This window comes from Symphalangus syndactylus, chromosome 15 (genome assembly GCF_028878055.3).
Source record: "Symphalangus syndactylus isolate Jambi chromosome 15, NHGRI_mSymSyn1-v2.1_pri, whole genome shotgun sequence".
Taxonomy (NCBI): Eukaryota; Metazoa; Chordata; class Mammalia; order Primates; family Hylobatidae; genus Symphalangus; species Symphalangus syndactylus.
In genome coordinates, this window is record NC_072437.2 from 84,868,652 (window position 1) to 84,889,572 (window position 20,921).

The following is a 20,921-nucleotide window of genomic DNA, read 5'->3' on the forward strand; positions in this document are numbered from 1 at the left end:
GTTTTCTTTCTGGAACCCTGTAGAAGTTTCTACATAATTAAAAATAATAAGTTCAATCTCTAAAAATGGGAGGGGGGAGTAAAAAAGCAAAGAAACCTAACTAACTAACTTACGTTAAGTTGACATAAACACACAGAAAATAATTATTTTAGGTGCATGTAAAACACAGTATTTTAGTTGTACTTCATTAGTGAGATTTATTTCTAGACAAAAAATCACATTACATCATAAACTGTACTCAGTTAACTTATAATTAATAGTAATATTCATATTATTATTTTGAAACTATCATAGAAATGTTATACTACAAACCAAATATGTAATTATATTCAGATCTTTAGGAAACAAGATTTTTCAGCAGGAAAGAATGAAAGATACAAATATAAAATCAAAGTCAAGTAAAAGCCCTATATTCTTACATTTGAAATAGAAATAGCAATATGAACTTATCATTTATTTCCTCTTATACAATTTTTTGACTTTGTCTGTTAAACAAGCATAAAAGCAATGATAGCCCAGTAACAATGAGTATCCTCATCACTCAGATTGTGGTTACTCATATCATTGTCTACTAAAAAGAAGCAGGACTCCTTGAAAAATTGATTAAGTTCTAGGCCTGAGGTAGACAATGTGCAACATGATTCCATGATATCATATCATACCAGGAAGGAAAAAAAATGTTGTCAAGGATTAATGGTGCTATTTCAAAAGAGTACTTTCTCAGCACGGGATGATTTGAGCATTAAAAACATCAGGAAGAATAGCTAATGGATGCTGGGCTTAATACCTAGGTGATGGGACAGTCTGTGCAGCAAACCACCATGGCATACTTTTACCTGTATAACAAACCTGCACATCCTGCACAAGTAACTCTGAAGTTAAAAGTTGGAAATTAAAAAAAAAAACATAAAAACTGCAACTGATTAAAATACGTTAAATATATTAAAGTGAATTTTTTGCTGATACATAATTATATTAATAGATATTTATGGAGTGCATGTGATATTTGGTACATTCATACAATGTATAATGAGCAAATCAGAATAATTGGGATATCTGTCACTTCAAACATTTAGCATTTCTTTGTGTTGAGAACATTTCAAATCTTTGCTTCTGGCTATTTTGAAATATATAATAAAAGATTGATAACTATAGTCACTGTGCTATTGAACAGCAGAACTTATTTTTTCTATCTAACTATATTTTTATACCCATTAACCAACCTCTCTTCATCTCCCCCTCCCCACTATATGAATTCTTAATAAAATATAAAAAGAGCTCACAGGGTAGCAATGGAAGTCGTTGGTTACCACCTCATTCTCTGAAAAGTGATCAATAAAGAGACAGAATTAAGATTTATCCTGTCTTTCCTTTGCCAAATACAGTTATTTTGGTATAATGCTAGTCTGTAATGTACACATTTGTTCATACATAGTAGGCAAAAGATAAAATACAATCATTGCTATGGTCTGAATGTTTATGACCCTCCAAATTCATATGTTGAAATCTTAACCCTCAAGGTAATGGCATTGAAAGATGTGGCCTTTGGGAAGGGATTAGATCATGAGGGTAGAATCCTCATGAATGGGATTAGTGCCCTAGAGAAGAGGTCCCAGAGAGCTGCCTTTTCCCTTCCATCATGTGAAGATAGAGTGAAGAACCAGGAATTGGGCCATCATCAGCCCCTGAGCCTTCTGGCACCTTGATCTTGGACTTCCCAGCAACCAAAACTGTAAGAAATAAATTTGTATTGTTGACACACACCCCGGTTTATGACATTTTTGTTTCAGCAGCATATAGTCTAAGACATAAGACAATCATCAAAACTCAAAATGAAAAACATACAATTTTTATAAGATTAATGTCTAGCACTACCTATCATAGTTACATCTACCATGTGCAGTAATTGCATCCTGGAAGATCACAGTGCTTGTGAAGCGGTACACAGAACATGCACTCTCATGTCATTTTCTGTCTCTTACTTCAATTACTCATATGCATTGCCTTACAAGTGTGTATCATGTTCTTCTCCTGAGTTTGGAAACTATTTATACAGAATCTAAAACATGAGTAAGTGTCCTGGTTATAAAAATACAAGCAGTGAATGAAAAGAAAGACCTCACGTATTGTGGCAAAGCCTGAAATAATAAAGCTTTTCAAAATAAACAAGAGAATATTTTTTATTGTGAGAGACTGTAAACCTAAAGTAATCTACACTGTGCATTCTAAGAGAAAATGTTATTCAAGTAAAAGAAACAATAGATCTTAACACATCATGGTTATCATCATCTTTCACTGAGACTGAACAGCTCCCGCAGTAGACTGTAAGATAAGGATGAGAATGCTGAGTACAGCAGGCTATCACTTAGAGGCATCTGGTCTCACTGCGATGTACAAGCTGCTGCTTTGTGAAAGAGAGAAACTGATAAAATTCAAATTTCTATTTTAAGCCTATGTGGAAAAAAAGCAAGGCAATGAACTCCAGCTTCTAATTTTATTACATTTTATCCTAAGAATGATAATACGCTTTCTTCTGCCTTTTCTCCATAAATTAAAAGTTAAACTCTTTAATACATCAACTTTGCCAAGCAAACTTTATGTCTACTGTCGAAGTAAAGTTTATTATTTACCATAATATTTCTTTATTAGGAATTAATATTTTAAAACTGAGTAACATACTAAGTTTTATTTATATTTTATCACCTATTATTCAGGTTTATATTCAGCCTCACCCTTATTTTCACATAAGTCTTGTTATACTTATCAGACAAAATTCCATGATGCATCATTTCATAAAAGAAAACTTGAGTTGATGAAAGATATTCTTTAGAGAAGAATTCCAGCTAATAAATGGATAGGACATGGTAGAATTGGGAAGTCACTCTTTGTGACCACAAATAAAGTAATGCATTTAGACAATAATCATCAATAGCCACCAAAACCACTTGCCAAGAAGTCAGTGGCAGCTTTTTAGTAAAGTGATCGAACAGATACAACTTGAACACAATAATCAATATTGGAATCACATAAGAGGTGTTATGGGCCTCCTGATGAGATGCAGATATGAAATGTTTGTATCAAAAAAAAAAACCTGGATATAATCAAGCCGGCTTTCTGCAGGTCTTATAGTTTTCATTAACTGTAGAGATAAATACCACCACAAGACAGTAATCATCCAAATTCAGAACATGAGACATTGCATAAGACAAATAACCTGGCTATCCAACAAATAAATGGTATATAAAAATTAAATAGCAAAAGAGGGTGACTGTTATAAATTTTTAAAGTCCCAAGAAATATAATAAATACAAGCAGTCTATGGATCCTTTGCAGATGTTTGTTTGAATAAGCCAATAGAAAGAGGACATTTTTAGACAAATGGGAAAATATATGGATTGGGTGTAATATAACAAAGAATTATAATTGGTTTATTCTAGGTGTTACAATGCTGGCAGTGGCAGCCTGTCTGGAGTGGCTACTGCCATGATGCCAGCTTCAATGTGGGAGGCCCTGCTGGGACTATGTGCTCCGCAGAGCCAGCAGGAGCCGGGAACACGCAGAAGCCCTGCCTTCTCTCACCCCCTTTCAAGCTGGCAGGGCGGGAGCCTCGTATTCCCTGGGCAAAGATGCTGCCGCCCAGCCATGGTTCTGGACCCAGACATCACTGTGCTCGTGGGGGCCAGGAGCAGGCAGCAGCCCCACCCTCCCAGGTGCAGCTGAAGCCACCCAAGCTGCAGCTGTGGACCCAGACATCCCTGCACTCTTGGGGGCCAGGGAGGCACCTCTGTCCCTGCAGGCTCGGATATGCCTGCTCCTGCTGTCTGGCCTCTGCCCACTCCTAGTGTCTGTTCCAATCTTGGAGCAAAGTCGAGGCTGACACACCAGCCCCCTGCTGCCTTGGCCCCGTGTGGACTCTGGGCGCTGACGAGCATGGGAGTGAGGCCCAGGGCAGCTCAGCACGGGCCTGCGGGCTCCACTCAGCATGAACAGTCTGGGTGACAGCAGAAGGCAGACAGGCTTCTGGGTAGAAAGGTCTGAGTCCCTGAAGCCCCACCTTCAAGTCAAGGATGGCCTGAAGTCTGGGGGCTGGGCTGACAGACCAGAATGTGAACTTACAGTGCTTTTTCCTGCTGCCCCTGGCCACCCATGAACCAATCAGGTGGACTGGAGAAAACATCAGTGAACTGATTTCTAGGGAGAAGAGGCTTTTAAATACTCAAACTCTTTAAGAAATAGTCCCTAATGAGCAGTGGAGTGGGAGTGGCCAGCCGGGGAGGGAGGTGGGACTGGCAGTGGAAGCAGTGGCATCACTGGTTGTTGGGGCACTGGAAATGTGTCCGGAGTTGGTTCCTTCCGGTAGGTTCGTGGTCTCGCTGACTTCAAGAATGAAGCTGTGGACCCTCGCGGTGAGTGTTACAGTTCTTAAAGATGGAGTGTTACAGTTCTTGAAGATGGTGTGTCCGGAGTTTGTTCCTTCAGACGTGTCTGGAGTTTCTTTCTTCCGGTGGGTTCGTGGTCTCACTGACTTTAGGAGTGAAGCCACGGACCCTCACGGTGGGTGTTACAGTTCTTAAAGATGGTGTGTCCGGAGTCCGTTCCTTCAGATGTTCAGCTGTGTCCAGAGTTTCTTCCTTCCAGTGGGTTCATGGTCTCGCTGACTTCAGGAGTGAAACTGCAGACCTTTGCAGTGAGTGTTATAGCTCTTAAAGGTGGTGCCTCTGGAGTTGTTTGTTCCTCCTGGTGGGTTCGTGGTCTCGCTGACTTCAGGAATGAAGCTGCAGACCCTCGTGGTTATTGTTACAGCTCATAAAGGTAGTGCAGACCGAAAGAGTGAGCAGCAGCAAGATTTATTATGAAGAGCGAAAGAACAAAGCTTCCACAGCATGGAAGGGAACCTGAGCGGGGTGCTGCTGGTGGCTCGGGTGGCCAGCTTTTATTCCCTTATTTGGCCCTGTGCATATCCTGCTGATTGGTCCATTTTACAGAGTGCTGATAGAGCCATTTTACAGAAAGCCGATTGGTGCATTTACAATCCTTTAGCTAGATACAGAGTGCTAATTGGTGCATTTGTACAGAGTGCTGATTGGTGCATTTACAAACCTTTAGCTAGACACAGAGTGCTGATTGGTGCATTTTTACAGAGTGCTGATTGATGCATTTACAAACCTTTAGCTAGACACAGAGTGCTGATTGGTGCGTTTTTACAGAGTGCTGATTGGTGCATTTACAATCCTTTAGCTAGACACAGAGCACTGATTGGTGCATTTACAATCCTCTAGCTAGACAGAAAAGTCCTCCAAGTCCCCACTTAACTCAGGAAGTCCAGCTGGCTTCACCTCTCAGAAAGACTGGAGGTTGGAGACTGGGCTTAAACTCAGTCTCTTGAAGGGAAGCTAGCTACTGATCAAATAACCACTCAGGGAAATCCAGTGTATCTTGTCATTTTAGCTACCTGATACAGGGAGGAACTCCTGCTCTCTGGGGAAAAAACAAAATAATGCAATCATATTTTCCAGTCTCCACTGTTTTTCTATACATAATATCTGGTAATCAATAAAAAATTACTAGGCATAAAAAGAATGTAGGACTCGGCCAGGCAAGGTGGCTCACGCCTGTAATCCCAGCACTTCGGGAGGCCGAGGCGGGCGGATTACCTGAGGTCGAGAGTTCGAGATCAGCCTGACTAACATGGAGAAACCCTGTCTCTACTGAAAATACAAAAAAATTGGCTGGGCGTGGTGGCACAAGCCTGTAATCCCAGCTATTTGGGAGGCTGAAGCAGGACGATTGCTTGAACCTGGGAGGCGGAGATTGCAGTGAGCCGAGATGGTGCCATTGCACTCCAGCCTGGGCAACAAGAGCAAAACTCTGTCTCAAAAAAAAAAAAAATGTAAGACTCAAATTTAATCTGGGGTCGGGGGTGGGGCAGAGGAAAAGAAGTAAGGGACCCAGCATTAGAATTAGCAAATGAGGATTTTAAAATAAGTATAAATGTGTCCCAGAATTTACAGGAAAACATAGAATGAGTCAACAGAGAAGGATTGTAAGCAGAGAAATAAAAATTACTAAAAAGAAAAATCAGAAATTCTGGATATATAAAACAAATATTTGAAATAGAATATGCTTTATATGGTTTTAAAAGCAGAACAAATACTGTAGAAGAAAGTAGAAGTGAAGGGAAAACGGCCTAATGCAAATTATACAAAATGAAGTACATGAAGGAAAAATGACTAAGAAAAGATAAAAATGTCAGATAGCAATGGGACTAAATATATGAAGTTATTTCACACACACACACACACACACACACACACACTCCAGAATAATAGGAGAATGGTACAAAAAAATACTTGAAGAAATAACTGGGAAATTTCCAAAGTTGATGAAAAATACAAATTTATAACTTCTGAATAAATAGCAAGACAAATATGCTACAATTCCACTGCCCCCCAGGCACATCATAGTCAAAGTGCAAAGAAAATACAAAGAAATCCACACAAAATCCACTATCTATGAGTGAAGGTCTCAGGATATAAAGTCAATATAAAAAATATATTTCTATGTATGAGTAAAAACAATAGAAAAAATGCTAATTACAAAAGCACAAAGAACCATAAATATCTAGGAACAAGTCTAAGACCTTCTCACTGAAAACTGAAAAAAAACCCAGTCATTGGGAGTAAAGAAAGATCTTTTTTTTAATTATTATTATACTTTAAGTTTTAGGGTACATGTGCACAACGTGCAGGTTTGTTACATATATATACATGTGCCATGTTGGTGTGCTACACCCATTAACTCATCATTTAGCATTAGGTACATCTCCTAATGCTATCCCTCCCCGCTCCCCGATCTTTTAAAAAAGAAGAGACACATCAGGCTCATGAGTTAGAAGATTTAATATCTTCCCCCAATTAATCTACAGATTCAATGAAATTCCAATCACTAACGTAGAAGGGCTTTTTACAGAAATTGTCAAGATGATACTACAATCTGTATGGAAAAGGACATATTCCTAGGATAGCAAAAGAAGGGTAAAGGAGGAAGAGTTCTTTATATTCTCTAGGCATAGGATCTGATTTTAGGATTTACTATAAAGTTATCAAGACAGCATATTTCTGGAGTAAAGGTAGAAAGATAGGTAAATGTGACACTATAGAGTCTGAAAATATACCCACAATTGTAATCAAATATTTGATAAAGGCAATAATGTAACTCAGTGAAGAAAGAACAATCTTTCTTATAAATGCTATATAACTGGCTGGATATCTGTGTGGAAAAAAAAAAAACTGAATGTGATGCATACCTCATGTGATATACAAAAATTATTTTAAAATCGATTAGAATCATAGATTATAAAACCAAAAAAAAAAACTTTCAGAAAGAAAATATGGAAAAAATAAAAACCTTAGCAAAGTGGAGATTAGGCAAAGATTTCTTTTCTTTTTTTTTTTTTTTGAGACGGAGTCTCGCTCTGTCGCCCAGGCTAGAGTGCAGTGGTGCAATCTCAGCTCACTGCAAGCTCCGCCTCCCGGGTTCATGCCATTCTCCTGCCTCAGCCTCTCCGAGTAGCTGGGACTACATGTGCCCGCCACCCCGCCCGGCTAATTTTTTGTATTTTTAGTAGAGATGGGGTTTCACCGTGGTCTCGATCTCCTGACCTCGTGATCCACCCGCCTCGGCCTCCCAAAGTGCTGGGATTACAGGCGTGAGCCACCAAGGCAAAGATTTCTTAATAGAACTCCAAAAGCTCTAACCAAAAAAGAAAAAAAAATGTTAAATTGAAGTTAACCAAACTTTAAACCTTCTGTTCTTCACAAGGCATTGTTAATTAAAAAGCAAGCTACAGACATTTAATTTCTAGCCCAACATGTAAGGAGCCTGGAGGTTGTTATTATCAACCTCATGAGAATAAGCTGAACAAATTGAAGATCAATAACTTTTCTGAGAGCCATCAGGTCATTGAGGTCACAAAACAAACTGCTGCCCTGTAACATGGAAAGACAGACAAATACAGAGAATCACGGCTTATCAGCAACAGAAAACTTTACTGGCCCCAATAACTGGTGGGAATACTTAAAGCGTAACTGTTTAATTGCTGGAGACTGAGCATGGACTAGTTTAAGATGAGAACTCAGAGATTAAAAACTTCTGAGGGTGTAACCTTGAGGGGACCCCTAAACTTTTATGAGTTTTACATCCAGGAGCCCCACCTGGTTGCCACTGTGAGCGGAGAAAAATCCCGTCATGCTTCTGGCAGGGAGAGGGGCAAAGTAACCATTGTGAAATATAGCCAGAGCATTCTATTCTCCTGCAAAGGAGAGGTCTGTCCTTAGGGGTGACTGTTTTACCATAGACCAATCAACATATGTGTTTCCAGAGCCTCAGCCATGTGGGCAAAGGAATAACAAACTCCAGCCTCCTCTACCCTTCAAAGTAGGGGAAGAGAATAGCAAACTCCACCGGCTTCTACCCTCCTGTGTGGGGGAAGGGAAACACACAACTCCATTCTCATTAGCCCCCGTCTCGTAAGGGCTGGGGTAAATTGAGAAGGACTTGTCAAGGTCAAAGCCCAGAGCCACAGACTCAGGTTGGGAATTTGGAGGCAATTAAGGTGTTTTTCCATAGATGAATGTTTACTACAAATTGTGGTACATATATCCAATGACCTATTAATCAGCAATGAACATAAATGAGCTATCAATCTATGAAAAGGCATGGAGAAACCTTAAATGCCTATTGCATAGTGAAAGGAGCCAGTCCGGAAAAGCTACATACTATTTGATTCCAACTGTATGACGTTCTGGAGAAGGGAAAACTATACAGACAGTAACAAGATCAGTGGTTTTCAGGTTTTGGGGGGAGGGATGTGGTAGGGACAAATAATTGGAGTACAGGGCACTTTTAAGTTAATAAAACTATTAACTCTAGAGTTACATAACGTATGATACTGTAATGATGGATACATGACATCAAGCCTCTGTCAAAGCCCATGGTATTGTACAACACAAAGAGTGAACTCTAGTTCAACTATGGCCTTCAGTTAATGATAATGTAAGAATTTTGGTCCATCCATCGCAAAAACTGTACCACAGTAATACAAGCTGTTAATAACAAGAAAAACTGTTGGGGGTGGGGACAGTGAGAGGGGCTACAAGGAACACTGTACTTTCTGAGCAATTTTTATGTAAACCTAAAAATGTTCTAAGTAGTAAAGTCTATTTAAGAAAAGGAAACTATAGCCTTGGGAAAATATTTCCAATATGATATCTGACAAGATACTCAAGTATTTAAATCTCAAATGTTTAATTAAGTCAGTAATTAAAAGACAACCCAATTAGTAATGGGCAAAAGTCTTAGATACTTCACCAGAGTAATGTATGAGATGGCCAACACTTCAAAAGAAGCTTATAAATATTAGTCATCATGGAAATGCTAATTAAAATCACAATGAATATCATTAAAAAACCACTAGAAAGGCTAAAATTTTAAAAAGACTGATAATACCAAGAGCTTACAAGAATGTAGAGCAACTAGATTTCTTATATATTCCTGAAGGGGGGATAAAATGGTACAGCCACTGTAATAGTAGTTTTAACTAATCATATACCTGCCTTATGATTTCTAAATTCCACTCTCAGGAAACTAAACCTTTGTTACATAAAAATATGTGAACAAGGGCCGGGCGCGGTGGCTCATTCCTGTAATCCCAGCACTTTGGGAGGCCGAGGCAGGCAGATCACCCGAGGTCAGGAATTCAAGACTAGCCTGCCCAAAATGGTGAAGCCGCATCTCTACTAAAAATACAAAAAATTAGCCGGGTGCAGTGGTGCACACCTATAGTCCCAGCTACTTGGGAGGCTGAGAGAGGAGAATTGCTTGAACCCGGGAGGCGGAGGTTGTGGTGAGCCAAGATTGTGCCACTGTACTCCAGCCTGGGTGACAAAGCGAGACTTCGACTCAAAAAAAAAAATGTAAATAAGAATGTTTAATTTAGTTTTATTCATAATAGAAAAAACCTTGGAAACAACCCAAATGTCCAACAGATGACTGAGTGAACAGAGTAACGTTATTCTTATATGACAGAATACTACTCAAGAATCAAAAGACTGAACTCCTGATATACACAACAACATGGAATAATCTCAAATTTATGGTCAGGAAAAGAAGCAAAAGTGTATATTTTTGTGATATGCAAGAACAGGCAAAATTAATCTGTGAAAATAGAAATCAGAAGAGTGATTGCCTGTGGCTGGCGGGCATAGGCTATTTTTGTAAATAAAATTTTTTTTTTTTTTTTTTTTTATACTTTAGGTTTTGGGTACATGTGCACAATGTGCAGGTTTGTTACATATGTATCCATGTGCAATGTTGATTTCCTGCACCCATTAACTCGTCATTTAGCATTAGGTATATCTCCTAATGCTGTCCCTCCCCCCTCCCCAAACCCCACAACAGTCTCCGGAGTGTGATGTTCCCCTTCCTGTGTCCATGAGTTCTTATTGTTCAATTCCCACCTATGAGTGAGAACATGCAGTGTTTGGTTTTTTGTCCTTGCGATAGTTTACTGAGAATGATGTTTTCCAGTTTCATCCATGTCCCTACAAAGGACATGAACTCATCACTTTTTATGGCTGCATGGTATTCCATGGTGTATATGTGCCACATTTTCTTAATCCAGTGTATCGTTGTTGGACATTTGGGTTGGTTCCAAGTCTTTGCTATTGTGAATAGTGCCGCAATAAACATACGTGTGCATGTGTCTTTATAGCAGCATGATTTATAGTCCTTTAGGTATATACCCAGTAAGGGGATAGCTGGGTCAAATGGTATTTCTAGTTCTAGATCCCTGAGGAATCGCCACACTGACTTCCACAATGGTTGAACTAGTTTACAGTCCCACCAACAGTGCAAAAGTGTTCCTATTTCTCCACATCCTCTCCAGCACCTGTTGTTTCCTGCTTTTTTAATGATGGCCATTCTAACTGGTGTGAGATGGTATCTCACTGTGGTTTTGATTTGCATTTCTCTGATGGCCAGTGATGATGAGCATTTCTTCATGTGTTTTTTGGCTGCATAAATGTCTTCTTTTGAGAAGTGTCTGTTCATGTCCTTTGCCCACTTTTTGATGGGGTTGTTTGTTTTTTTCTTGTAAATTTGTTTGAGTTCATTGTAGATTTTGAATATTAGCCCTTTGTCAGATGAGTAGGTTGCAAAAATTTTCTCCCATTCCGTAGGTTGCCTGTTCACTCTGATGGTAGTTTCTTTTGCTGTGCAGAAGCTCTTTAGTTTAATGAGATCCCATTTGTCAATTTTGGCTTTTGTTGCCATTGCTTTTGGTGTTTTAGACATGAAGTCCTTGCCCACGCCTATGTCCTGAATGGTATTGCCTAGGTATTCTTGTAGGATTTTAATGGTTTTAGGTCTAACATTTAAATCTTTAATCCATCCTGAATTAATTTTTGTATAAGGTGTAAGGAAGGGATCCAGTTTCAGCTTTCTACATATGGCTAGCCAGTTTTCCCAGCACCATTTATTAAATAGGGAATCCTTTCCCCATTTCTTGTTTTTGTCAGGTTTGTCAAAGATCAGATAGTTGTAGATATGCGGCATCATTTCTGAGGGCTCTGTTCTGTTCCATTGATCTATGTCTCTGTTGTGGTACCAGTACCATGCAGTTTTGGTTACTGTAGCCTTGTAGTATAGTTTGAAGTCAGGTAGCGTGATGCCTCCAGCTTTGTTCTTTTGGCTTAGGATTGACTTGGCGATGCGGGCTCTTTTTTGGTTCCATATGAACTTTAAAGTAGTTTTTTCTAATTCTGTGAAGAAAGTCATTGGTAGCTTGATGGGGATGGCATTGAATCTATAAATTACCTTGGGCAGTATGGCCATTTTCACGATATTGATTCTTCCAACCCATGAGCATGGAATGTTCTTCCATTTGTTTGTATCCTCTTTTATTTCATTGAGCAGTGGTTTGTAGTTCTCCTTGAAGAGGTCCTTCACATCCCTTGTAAGTTGGATTCCTAGGTATTTTATTCTCTTTGAAGCAATTGTGAATGGGAGTTCACTCATGATTTGGCTCTCTGTTTGTCTGTGATTGGTGTACAAGAGTGCTTGTGATTTTTGTACATTGATTTTGTATCCTGAGACTTTGCTGAAGTTGCTAATCAGCTTAAGGAGATTTTGGGCTGAGACAATGGGGTTTTCTAGATATACAATCATGTCATCTGCAAACAGGGACAATTTGACTTCCTCTTTTCCTAATTGAATACCCTTTATTTCCTTCTCCTGCCTGATTGCTCTGGCCAGAACTTCCAGCACTATGTTGAATAGGAGCGGTGAGAGAGGGCATCCCTGTCTTGTGCCAGTTTTCAGAGGGAATGCTACCAGTTTTTGCCCATTCAGTATGATATTGGCTGTGGGTTTGTCGTAGATAGCTCTTATTATTTTGAGATACATCCCATCAATACCTAATTTATTGAGGGTTTTTAGCATGAAGCGTTGTTGAATTTTGTCAAAGGCCTTTTCTGCATCTATTGAGATAATCATGTGGTTTCTGTCTTTGGTTCTGTTTATATGCTGGATTACATTTATTGATTTGCATATGTTGAACCAGCCTTGCATCCCAGGGATGAAGCCCACTTGATTGTGGTGGATAAGCTTTTTGATGTGCTGCTGGATTTGGTTTGCCAGTATTTTATTGAGGATTTTTGCATCAATGTTCATCAAGGATATTGGTCTGAAATTCTCTTTTTTGGTTATGTCTTTGCCAGGCTTTGGTATCAGGACGATGCTGGCTTCATAAAATGTGTTAGGGAGGATTCCCTCTTTTTCTATCGATTGGAATAGTTGCAGAAGGAATGGTACCAGTTCCTCCTTGTACCTCTGGTAGAATTCAGCTGTGAATCCATCAGGTCCTGGACTCTTTTTGGTTGGTAAGCTATTGATTATTGCCACAATTTCAGAACCTGTTATTGGTCTATTCAGAGATTCAACTTCTTCCTGGTTTAGTCTTGGGAGGGTGTATTTGTCAAGGAATTTATCCATTTCTTCTAGATTTTCTAGTTTATTTGCATAGAGGTGTTTGTAGTATTCTCTGATGGTAGATTGTATTTCTGTGGTATCGGTGGTGAAATCCCCTTTTTCATTTTTTATTGCATCTATTTGATTCTTCTCTCTTTTCTTCTTTATTAGTCTTGCTAGCGGTCTATCAATTTTGTTGATCTTTTCAAAAAACCAGCTCCTGGATTCATTAATTTTTTGAAGGGTTTTTTGTGTCTCTATTTCTTTCAGTTCTGCTCTGATTTTAGTGATTTCTAGCCTTCTGCTAGCTTTTGAATGTGTTTGCTCTTGCTTTTCTAGTTCTTTTATTGTGATGTTAGGGTGTCAATTTTGGATTTTTCCTGCTTTCCCTTGTGGGCATTTAGTGCTATAAATTTCCCTCTACAGACTGCTTTGAATGTGTCCCAGAGATTCTAGTATGTTGTGTCTTTGTTCTCGTTGGTTTCAAAGAACATCTTTATTTCTGCCTTCATTTCATTATGTACCCAATAGTCATTCAGGAGCAGGTTGTTCAGTTTCCATGTAGTTGAATGGTTTTGAGTGAGTTTCTTAATCCTGAGTTCTAGTTTGATTGCACTGTGGTCTGAGAGACAGTTTGTTATAATTTCTGTTCTTTTACATTTGCTGAGGAGAGCTTTACTTCCAACTATGTGGTCAATTTTGGAATAGGTGTGGTGTGGTGCTGAAAAAAATGTCTATTCTGTTGATTTGGGGTGGAGAGTTCTGTAGATGTCTATTAGGTCCACTTTGTGCAGAGCTGAGTTCAATTCCTGGATATCCTTGTTAACTTTCTGTCCCGTTGATCTGTCTAATGTTGACAGTGGGGTGTTAAAATCTCCCATTATTATTGTGTGGGAGTTTAAGTCCCTTTGTAGGTCACTGAGGACTTGCTTTATGAATCTGGGTGCTCCTGTGTTGGGTGCATATATATTTAGGATAGTTAGCTCTTCTTGTTGAATTGATCCCTTTACCATTATGTAATGGCCTTCTTTGTCTCTTTTGATCTTTGTTGGTTTAAAGTCCATTTTATCAGAGACTAGGATTGCAACCCCTGCCTTTTTTTGTTTTCCATTTGCTTGATAGGTCTTCCTCCATCCCTTTATTTTGAGTCTATGTGTGTCTCTGCACGTGAGATGGGTTTCCCGAATACAGCACACTGATGGGTCCTGACTCCTTATCCAGTTTGCCAGTCTGTGTCTTTTAATTGGAGCATTTAGCCCATTTACATTTAAGGTTAATATTGTTATGTGTGAATGTGATCCTGTCATTATGATGTTAGCTGGTTATTTTGCTCGTTAGTTGATGCAGTTTCTTCCTAGCCTCGATGGTCTTTACAATTTGGCATGTTTTTGCAGTGGCTGGTACTGGTTGTTCCTTTCCATGTTTAGTGCTTCCTTCAGGAGCTCTGTTAGGGCAGGCCTGGTGGTGACAAAATCACTCAGTGTTTGCTTGTCTGTAAAGTATTTTATTTCTCCTTCACTTATGAAGCTTAGTTTGGCGGGATAGGAAATTCTGGGTTGAAAATTCTTTTCTTTAAGAATGTTGAATATCGGCCGCCGGTCTCTTCTGGCTTGTAGAGTTTCTGCCGAGAGATCAGCTGTTAGTCTCATGGGCTTCCCTTTGTGCGTAACCCTACCTTTCTCTCTGGCTGCCCTTAACATTTTTTCCTTCATTTCAACTCTGGTGAATCTGACAATTATGTGTCTTGGAGTTGCTCTTCTCGAGGAGTATCTTTGTGGCGTTCTCTGTATTTCCTGAATCTGAATGTTGGCCTGCCTTGCTAGATTGGGGAAGTTCTCCTGGATAATATCTTGCAGAGTGTTTTCCAACTTGGTTCCATTCTCCCCGTCATTTTCAGGTACACCAATCAGACGTAGGTTTGGTCTTTTCACATAGTCCCAAATTTCTTGGAGGCTTTGTTCATTTCTTTTTATGCTTTTTTCTCTAAACTTCCCTTCTCGCTTCATTTCATTCATTTCATCTTCCATCAGCGATACCCTTTCTTCCAGTTGATCGCATCTGCTACTGAGGCTTCTGCAATCTTTGCGTAATTCTCGAAACTTGGCTTTCAGCTCCATCAGCTTCTTTAAGCCCTTCTCTCCATTGGTTATTCTAGTTATCCATTCTTCTAATTTTTTTTCAAAATTTTTAACTTCTTTGCTATTGTTTTGAATTTCCTCCCTTAGCTCAGAGTAGTTTGATCTTCTGAAGCCTTCTTCTCTCAACTCGTCAAAGTCATCCTCCATCCAGCTTTGTTCCGTTGCTGGTGAGGAACTGCATTCCTTTGGAAGAGGAGAGGTGCTCTGCTTTTTGGAGTTTCCAGTTTTTCTGCTCTGTTTTTTCCCCATCTTTGTGGTTTTATCTACTTTTGGTCTTTGATGATGGTGATGTACAGATGGGTTTTTGGTGTGGATGTCCTTTCTGTTTGTTAGTTTTCCTTCTACCAGACAGGACCCTCAGCTGCAGGTCTGTTGGAGTTTACTAGAAGTCCACTCCAGACCCTGTTTGGCTGGGTGTCAGCAGAGGTGGCTGCAGAACAGCGGATTTTTGTGAGACCACAAATTCAGCTGTCTGATAGTTCGTCTGGAAGTTTTGTCTCAGAGGAGTACAGGACCGAATGAGGTGTCAGTCTGTCCCTACTGGGGGGTGCCTCCCAGTTAGGCTGCTCAGGGGTGAGGGACCCACTTTAGGAGGCAGTCTGTCTGTTCTCAGATCTCCAGCTGCGTGCTGGGAGAACCACTACTCTCTTCAAAGCTGTCAGTCAGACAGGGACATTTAAGTCTGAGGAGGTTCCTGCTGACTTTTTGTTTGTCTGTGCCCTGCCCCCAGAGGTGGAGCCTATAGAGGCAGGCAGGCCTCCTTGAGCTGTGGTGGGCTCCACCCAGTTCGAGCTTCCTGGCTGCTTTGTTTACCTAAGCAAGCCTGGGCAATGGTGGGCGTCCCTCCCCCAGCCTCGCTGCCACCTTGCAGCTTGATCTCAGACTGCTGTGCTAGCAATCAGCGAGACTCCGTGGGCATAGGACCCTCCGAGCCAGGTGCGGGACACAATCTCCTAGTGTGCCATTTTCCAGGCCCGTTGGAAAAGCGCAGTATTAGGGTGGGACTGACCCGATATTCCAGGTGCCGTCTCTTACCCCTTTCTTTGACTAGGAAAGGGAACTCCCTGACCCCTTGTGCTTCCCGAGTGAGGCAGTGCCTTGCCCTGCTTCGGCTCACTCACAGTGCGCTTCACCGACTGTCCTGCACCCACTGTTTGGCACTCCCTAGTGAGATGAAACCGGTACCTCAAGCAGAAATGCAGAAATCACCCGTCTTCTGTGTCACTCAGGCTGGGAGCTGGAGACCGGAGCTGTTCCTATTCGGCCATCTTGGCTCCACCACCTCCAGAAATTCTTAAGGTATCTCCGTAAATAAAATTTTATTGGGACACAGCCACAATCATTTGTTTATATATTGTCTATGGCTACTGTCACACTGCAAGAACAGAGTTGAATAGTTGTGACTGGGACCACATGGTCTGCAAAGCTGAAAGTATTTACTATCTGATCCTTTACAGAAAAAGTTTGCTGATCCTTAGTATAATTGAGCAAGTTTAACAAAATGTTGGTAATTGCAGAGGCTGGACAATATTTTTATTGTTTATAAATAGAATAGTGGGCTATTCTACTTTTATGTGTTCCACAGTAAATTTTAAAAATTTGGGTAACATCCTCTTGCCTGAGAACCGCAAGATCTTTGCTTGCACTTTTTGGGGATACAGGTATTCGGAATCCTGCCTACTCCTCTGCTTCCGAGAGCCAACCCATTTTTTATCACTTTTTTATGGCATCAACCCTGTGTGTAAACCATCTATTTACTGAAATTAGAGCCCGAAAGGTTGTGGGCACTATAGGCAGACTGGATTTTATTATTCAGCCAATAAACTGACCCATTCATTATAAGGGCTTGCATGTGCAGCATTTTTGAAACCAACTCTATGGCCTGGGATTACAATTGAGTTAGTACAATCTGGGACCCATTTGTAAATTTTACTGTTGATCTAGATTATTTAGCTGTCACATAGACAAATGATACTATGAGAAAAAGGTGAGATACGGGGATAAACATCTGTTAATAGAACTTACACATATGGAGCAGAGGTTGGCCTAGGACTTAAGAAGTTCCAGGAATTATTTCTATCTTTAAATATCCTATGTTGGTTGCTAAAACACTGATCTTTAGTACCGTTTGAAAATTTCTCATTTAGTGTTCATTTCTTTGGATGAGTATGTTATGTTACTAATTGCTGCATTTTAGAATATGAATATGAGTGAGGGGATATTAACCTACTCCAAATCTTGTGCTCCTTAATAGTAACTAATATTTATATTATGCTTTATAATTGACTGCTTGCATTTCCTTATCTTATTTAATCCTCACAACCATGCTACAAAGGGTGGTATTACTAACATATCCGTTGTACAAATGGGAAAACTACAGCTGAGCAGTTAAGTGAAAGTGAAGATCACAAAGGGGACAAGTGTCAGTCAGGGCTTTATGCTAAGTTCCATTAGTTTCAATATTTGCTGCTGCTTCCATTTCAATTAATGTGTCAAATACAGGGTGCCAGCATTTTGCATGGTAATTCAGAACTGTGAAAATGACCATGCAAGTTGAAACTGTGCAAAGTGGTCTGAATCAATAGAAGAAATAAAACAGGCTTCTTTACTTTAAAAATGTTTAATAAAATTAAAAACTCTCTTACGTCTGTTATAAAATGTATATAGTATATAACAATGTATAGTATAAAAAAGTAAAACTAATATTTACTCAGTACGCTGTAACTTAAATCATTAGGCATATTAAGAATTGCAATGTTTTGTTTGTAAAAAATCTTATCAAGAGTAGTTTTAATAGTGCTTGCCATCTTGTCATGTAACTTATGATATGGAATGAGCATCTTCTCTATGCCTTGCCAAACTATCATACTCTTTTCTTAGGTTGAATCAGCATTTAACATTTTATCATCTGCACTTTCAATACTGAGAAATATTCCTTTAATGTAAAGATTTTCACCAGTGTCACTTCCTCTGGGAAATCTCCATCTTTTTAGCCTTGACCACTTGACTCATTTATGTCAATAAGCTTACTTTCAATACACTTTTCCTTGTGTATCTAGAGAATCTGAACTCAAGCAGCATCCACATTCCTGTGGTCAGCTATTTCTTCTTTAACATTTCTTCTTTTACATTGGATTTGAATTTCACTTCCAGAATTACGTTTCATTTCTTTGCTGTGCTTTTTTTTTTTTTTTTTTTTTTTTTTGGCCATTTTCCTCATTTTTGTAAAATGTCACGTGGGTTTATCACTGAGAGACAAGGAAGCAACACAACTACACATTTGCTACCTGTACCTGAACTGAATAGCAGAGGCGCAGTGAGCAATCATTGCAAGCCTTTCAAAGAAGTGATGTGATTGATCACGGATTTTGATGCACCTTTGATATTTACCTAGCGATTTACAGGCTGAGAGCTAGCTGCAAAATGTGTACTTTATGCACTTAAACACCCGGTTAATACACGTGATGATTGAAATTTAAGTCATGTTTTTAGGGGACTGATGTTATTTAACTGTACTAGGAGTGCAAAATTTGTGCTTTTAGCAGAACAGTGCAAAGCAAGGGCTGCCTGTATTCGAGCCTGTGATACTCTCATGACCACTAACTAAAGGGACACTGAGTGGGTGGGAATTTACATTCAAGAAGGGGAAATTTTGTTGCATAGGAGGAGAATTATAGTAGGCAGAGGGAGATTAGAGAGTGAATGTCCTGAGTGGATCAACCGTATGACACGAGGTTACAAAAAGAAAAGCAAAATGGAAAGTTTCTTCTAAAGGCCGATTTCTCTACAATTTTGCCTGACGCAAAATGTTAGTTACAAAGAAAACTAATTTTCTGACTGGAAGAAACACTTTAAAACTGTGTCCATAAACATAAATTCGTTAATAACACACACATCATTTATATATCTTTTTGTTCCTGTTAATTACAAAAATAATACATGTTTGTTGTAAAAGATTTAATGATGTAGAATGAAATTTTCATTTGCACTCTAGTCTCTTTTCTCGGGGTACTAAATGCCAATAATAAAAATATATTTTTATTATTTGTATTAGTTTAATATCAACTATGATATTATGTGATGCTTACATTAATCAGATGCGGAAATTAGGAAGAATTCTACTAGTGGAAACTTAAAATGGATTTTAAAAAATACTTGTCCTATGAAGAGAAAAGGTGAATTTTAATCTATTGCACTTAGAAAAATCAAAGCTGTGCCTATTGCTGTTTATCAGTGGTGAATCTGTTAGACAGTATAAGAAATAGCAAAAGACCTTTTCCAAGAAGTAAGTTTTCTGGTTTACTTGCAAAAGGACATGTTTCAGAATACCTGCTTTCATTTGGGACAGGATATCAGAATTGAAAGAATCTCTACCACTCACACTGACCTCGACATATTCAAAAACAGGAAAATCTTTTAATCTAAAAATAGTTTAAACCTCACCTTTGCCAGAAAAAAAGAGCTGCCATCTTATAGATAAATGTTTTTCCTACTTTTTAAAATGACCAACTATTGAAACATACAAAAGAATAGTAATGATATGGTTATTTTGATAGTACTTATATATGAGTATTATCTATGTTACTCACATGTAAAATAAACACACATGTATCCAACACTGATCTTAAGACATAAACCAATAACTTTAAGGCCCCAGTGCCTCATCTTAATGTTACCCCCACTCTCTGAAAGTCACTTTATCTTGAAAGCTTTGTCTTGAAATAAAACCTTTATCTTGAATTTTGGGTTTCATGCCTTTCCGTTTCTTTAGAATTTTACCACAGTCGCTTGAATTTCTAAATAATATATTGTCTACTTTTGCACAATTATGTTTATCATTGTTATGCTGTATAAAATTTTATGACAAATCTTTTTCTGATTAACATTATGCTTGTTTGACCATGAGATTTAACCTCATGAATATGTTTGACTTCTTCATTTGCAATATTGTGTGGCATGTCATTGAGGAATGATACTACAATCTATCATTTCTTTTGGCAACGGACATTTGAACTGTTTTCAGTTTTTACATTGTTTTAAAGGATTGTGCATGTGTTTCCTGGTGTATGTTGGCCAGAATGTCCCTAAGAATTACTGCAAGAAGAAAAATTCTTGGTCAAAGGCTCTGTACATCTTTTTTTATTTTTTTATTTTTTTGAGACAGAGTTTCACTCTTGTCGCAGGGGCGAGAGTGCAGTGGTGTGCTCTCAGCTCACTGCAACCTCCGCCTCCTGGGTTCAAGCAATTCTTGTGCCTCCGCCTCCTGAGTAGCTGGGATTACAGGTGCCCGCCACCACACCCGGCTAATTTTTGTATTTTTAGTAGAGACAGGGTTTCACCATATTGGCCAGGCAGGTCTCAAACTCCTGACCTCAAGTGATCCGCCCACCTTGGCCTCCCAAAGTGCGCATGTCTTCAACTTACTTAATTCGTCCTCCTTTTGTTATCTGAAAGTGATTATGTAAATTTACCCTCCAAACAACTGTGCAGTGGAGCTCCCATTTCTCCACCCCTTGCCAAGGCATTTAAAATAGTGCCAATCTGGTGGGTATGAAATTATATTTTATTGTAGAATTTACATTTGACAATTGGCATGGTTAACCTTGACCTTCCTTAAAAGTTCTGGGGGATTTACTCTATTTTTCAGTTATAAAGTTATTGGTGACATTGGCAAGAGCAGTTTCAGAAAAGTGGTTGCAACAGATGATAGCAGTTGTTTGAGAAACAAAAGAGAGATGAGGGAGTGGGAGGAATCAG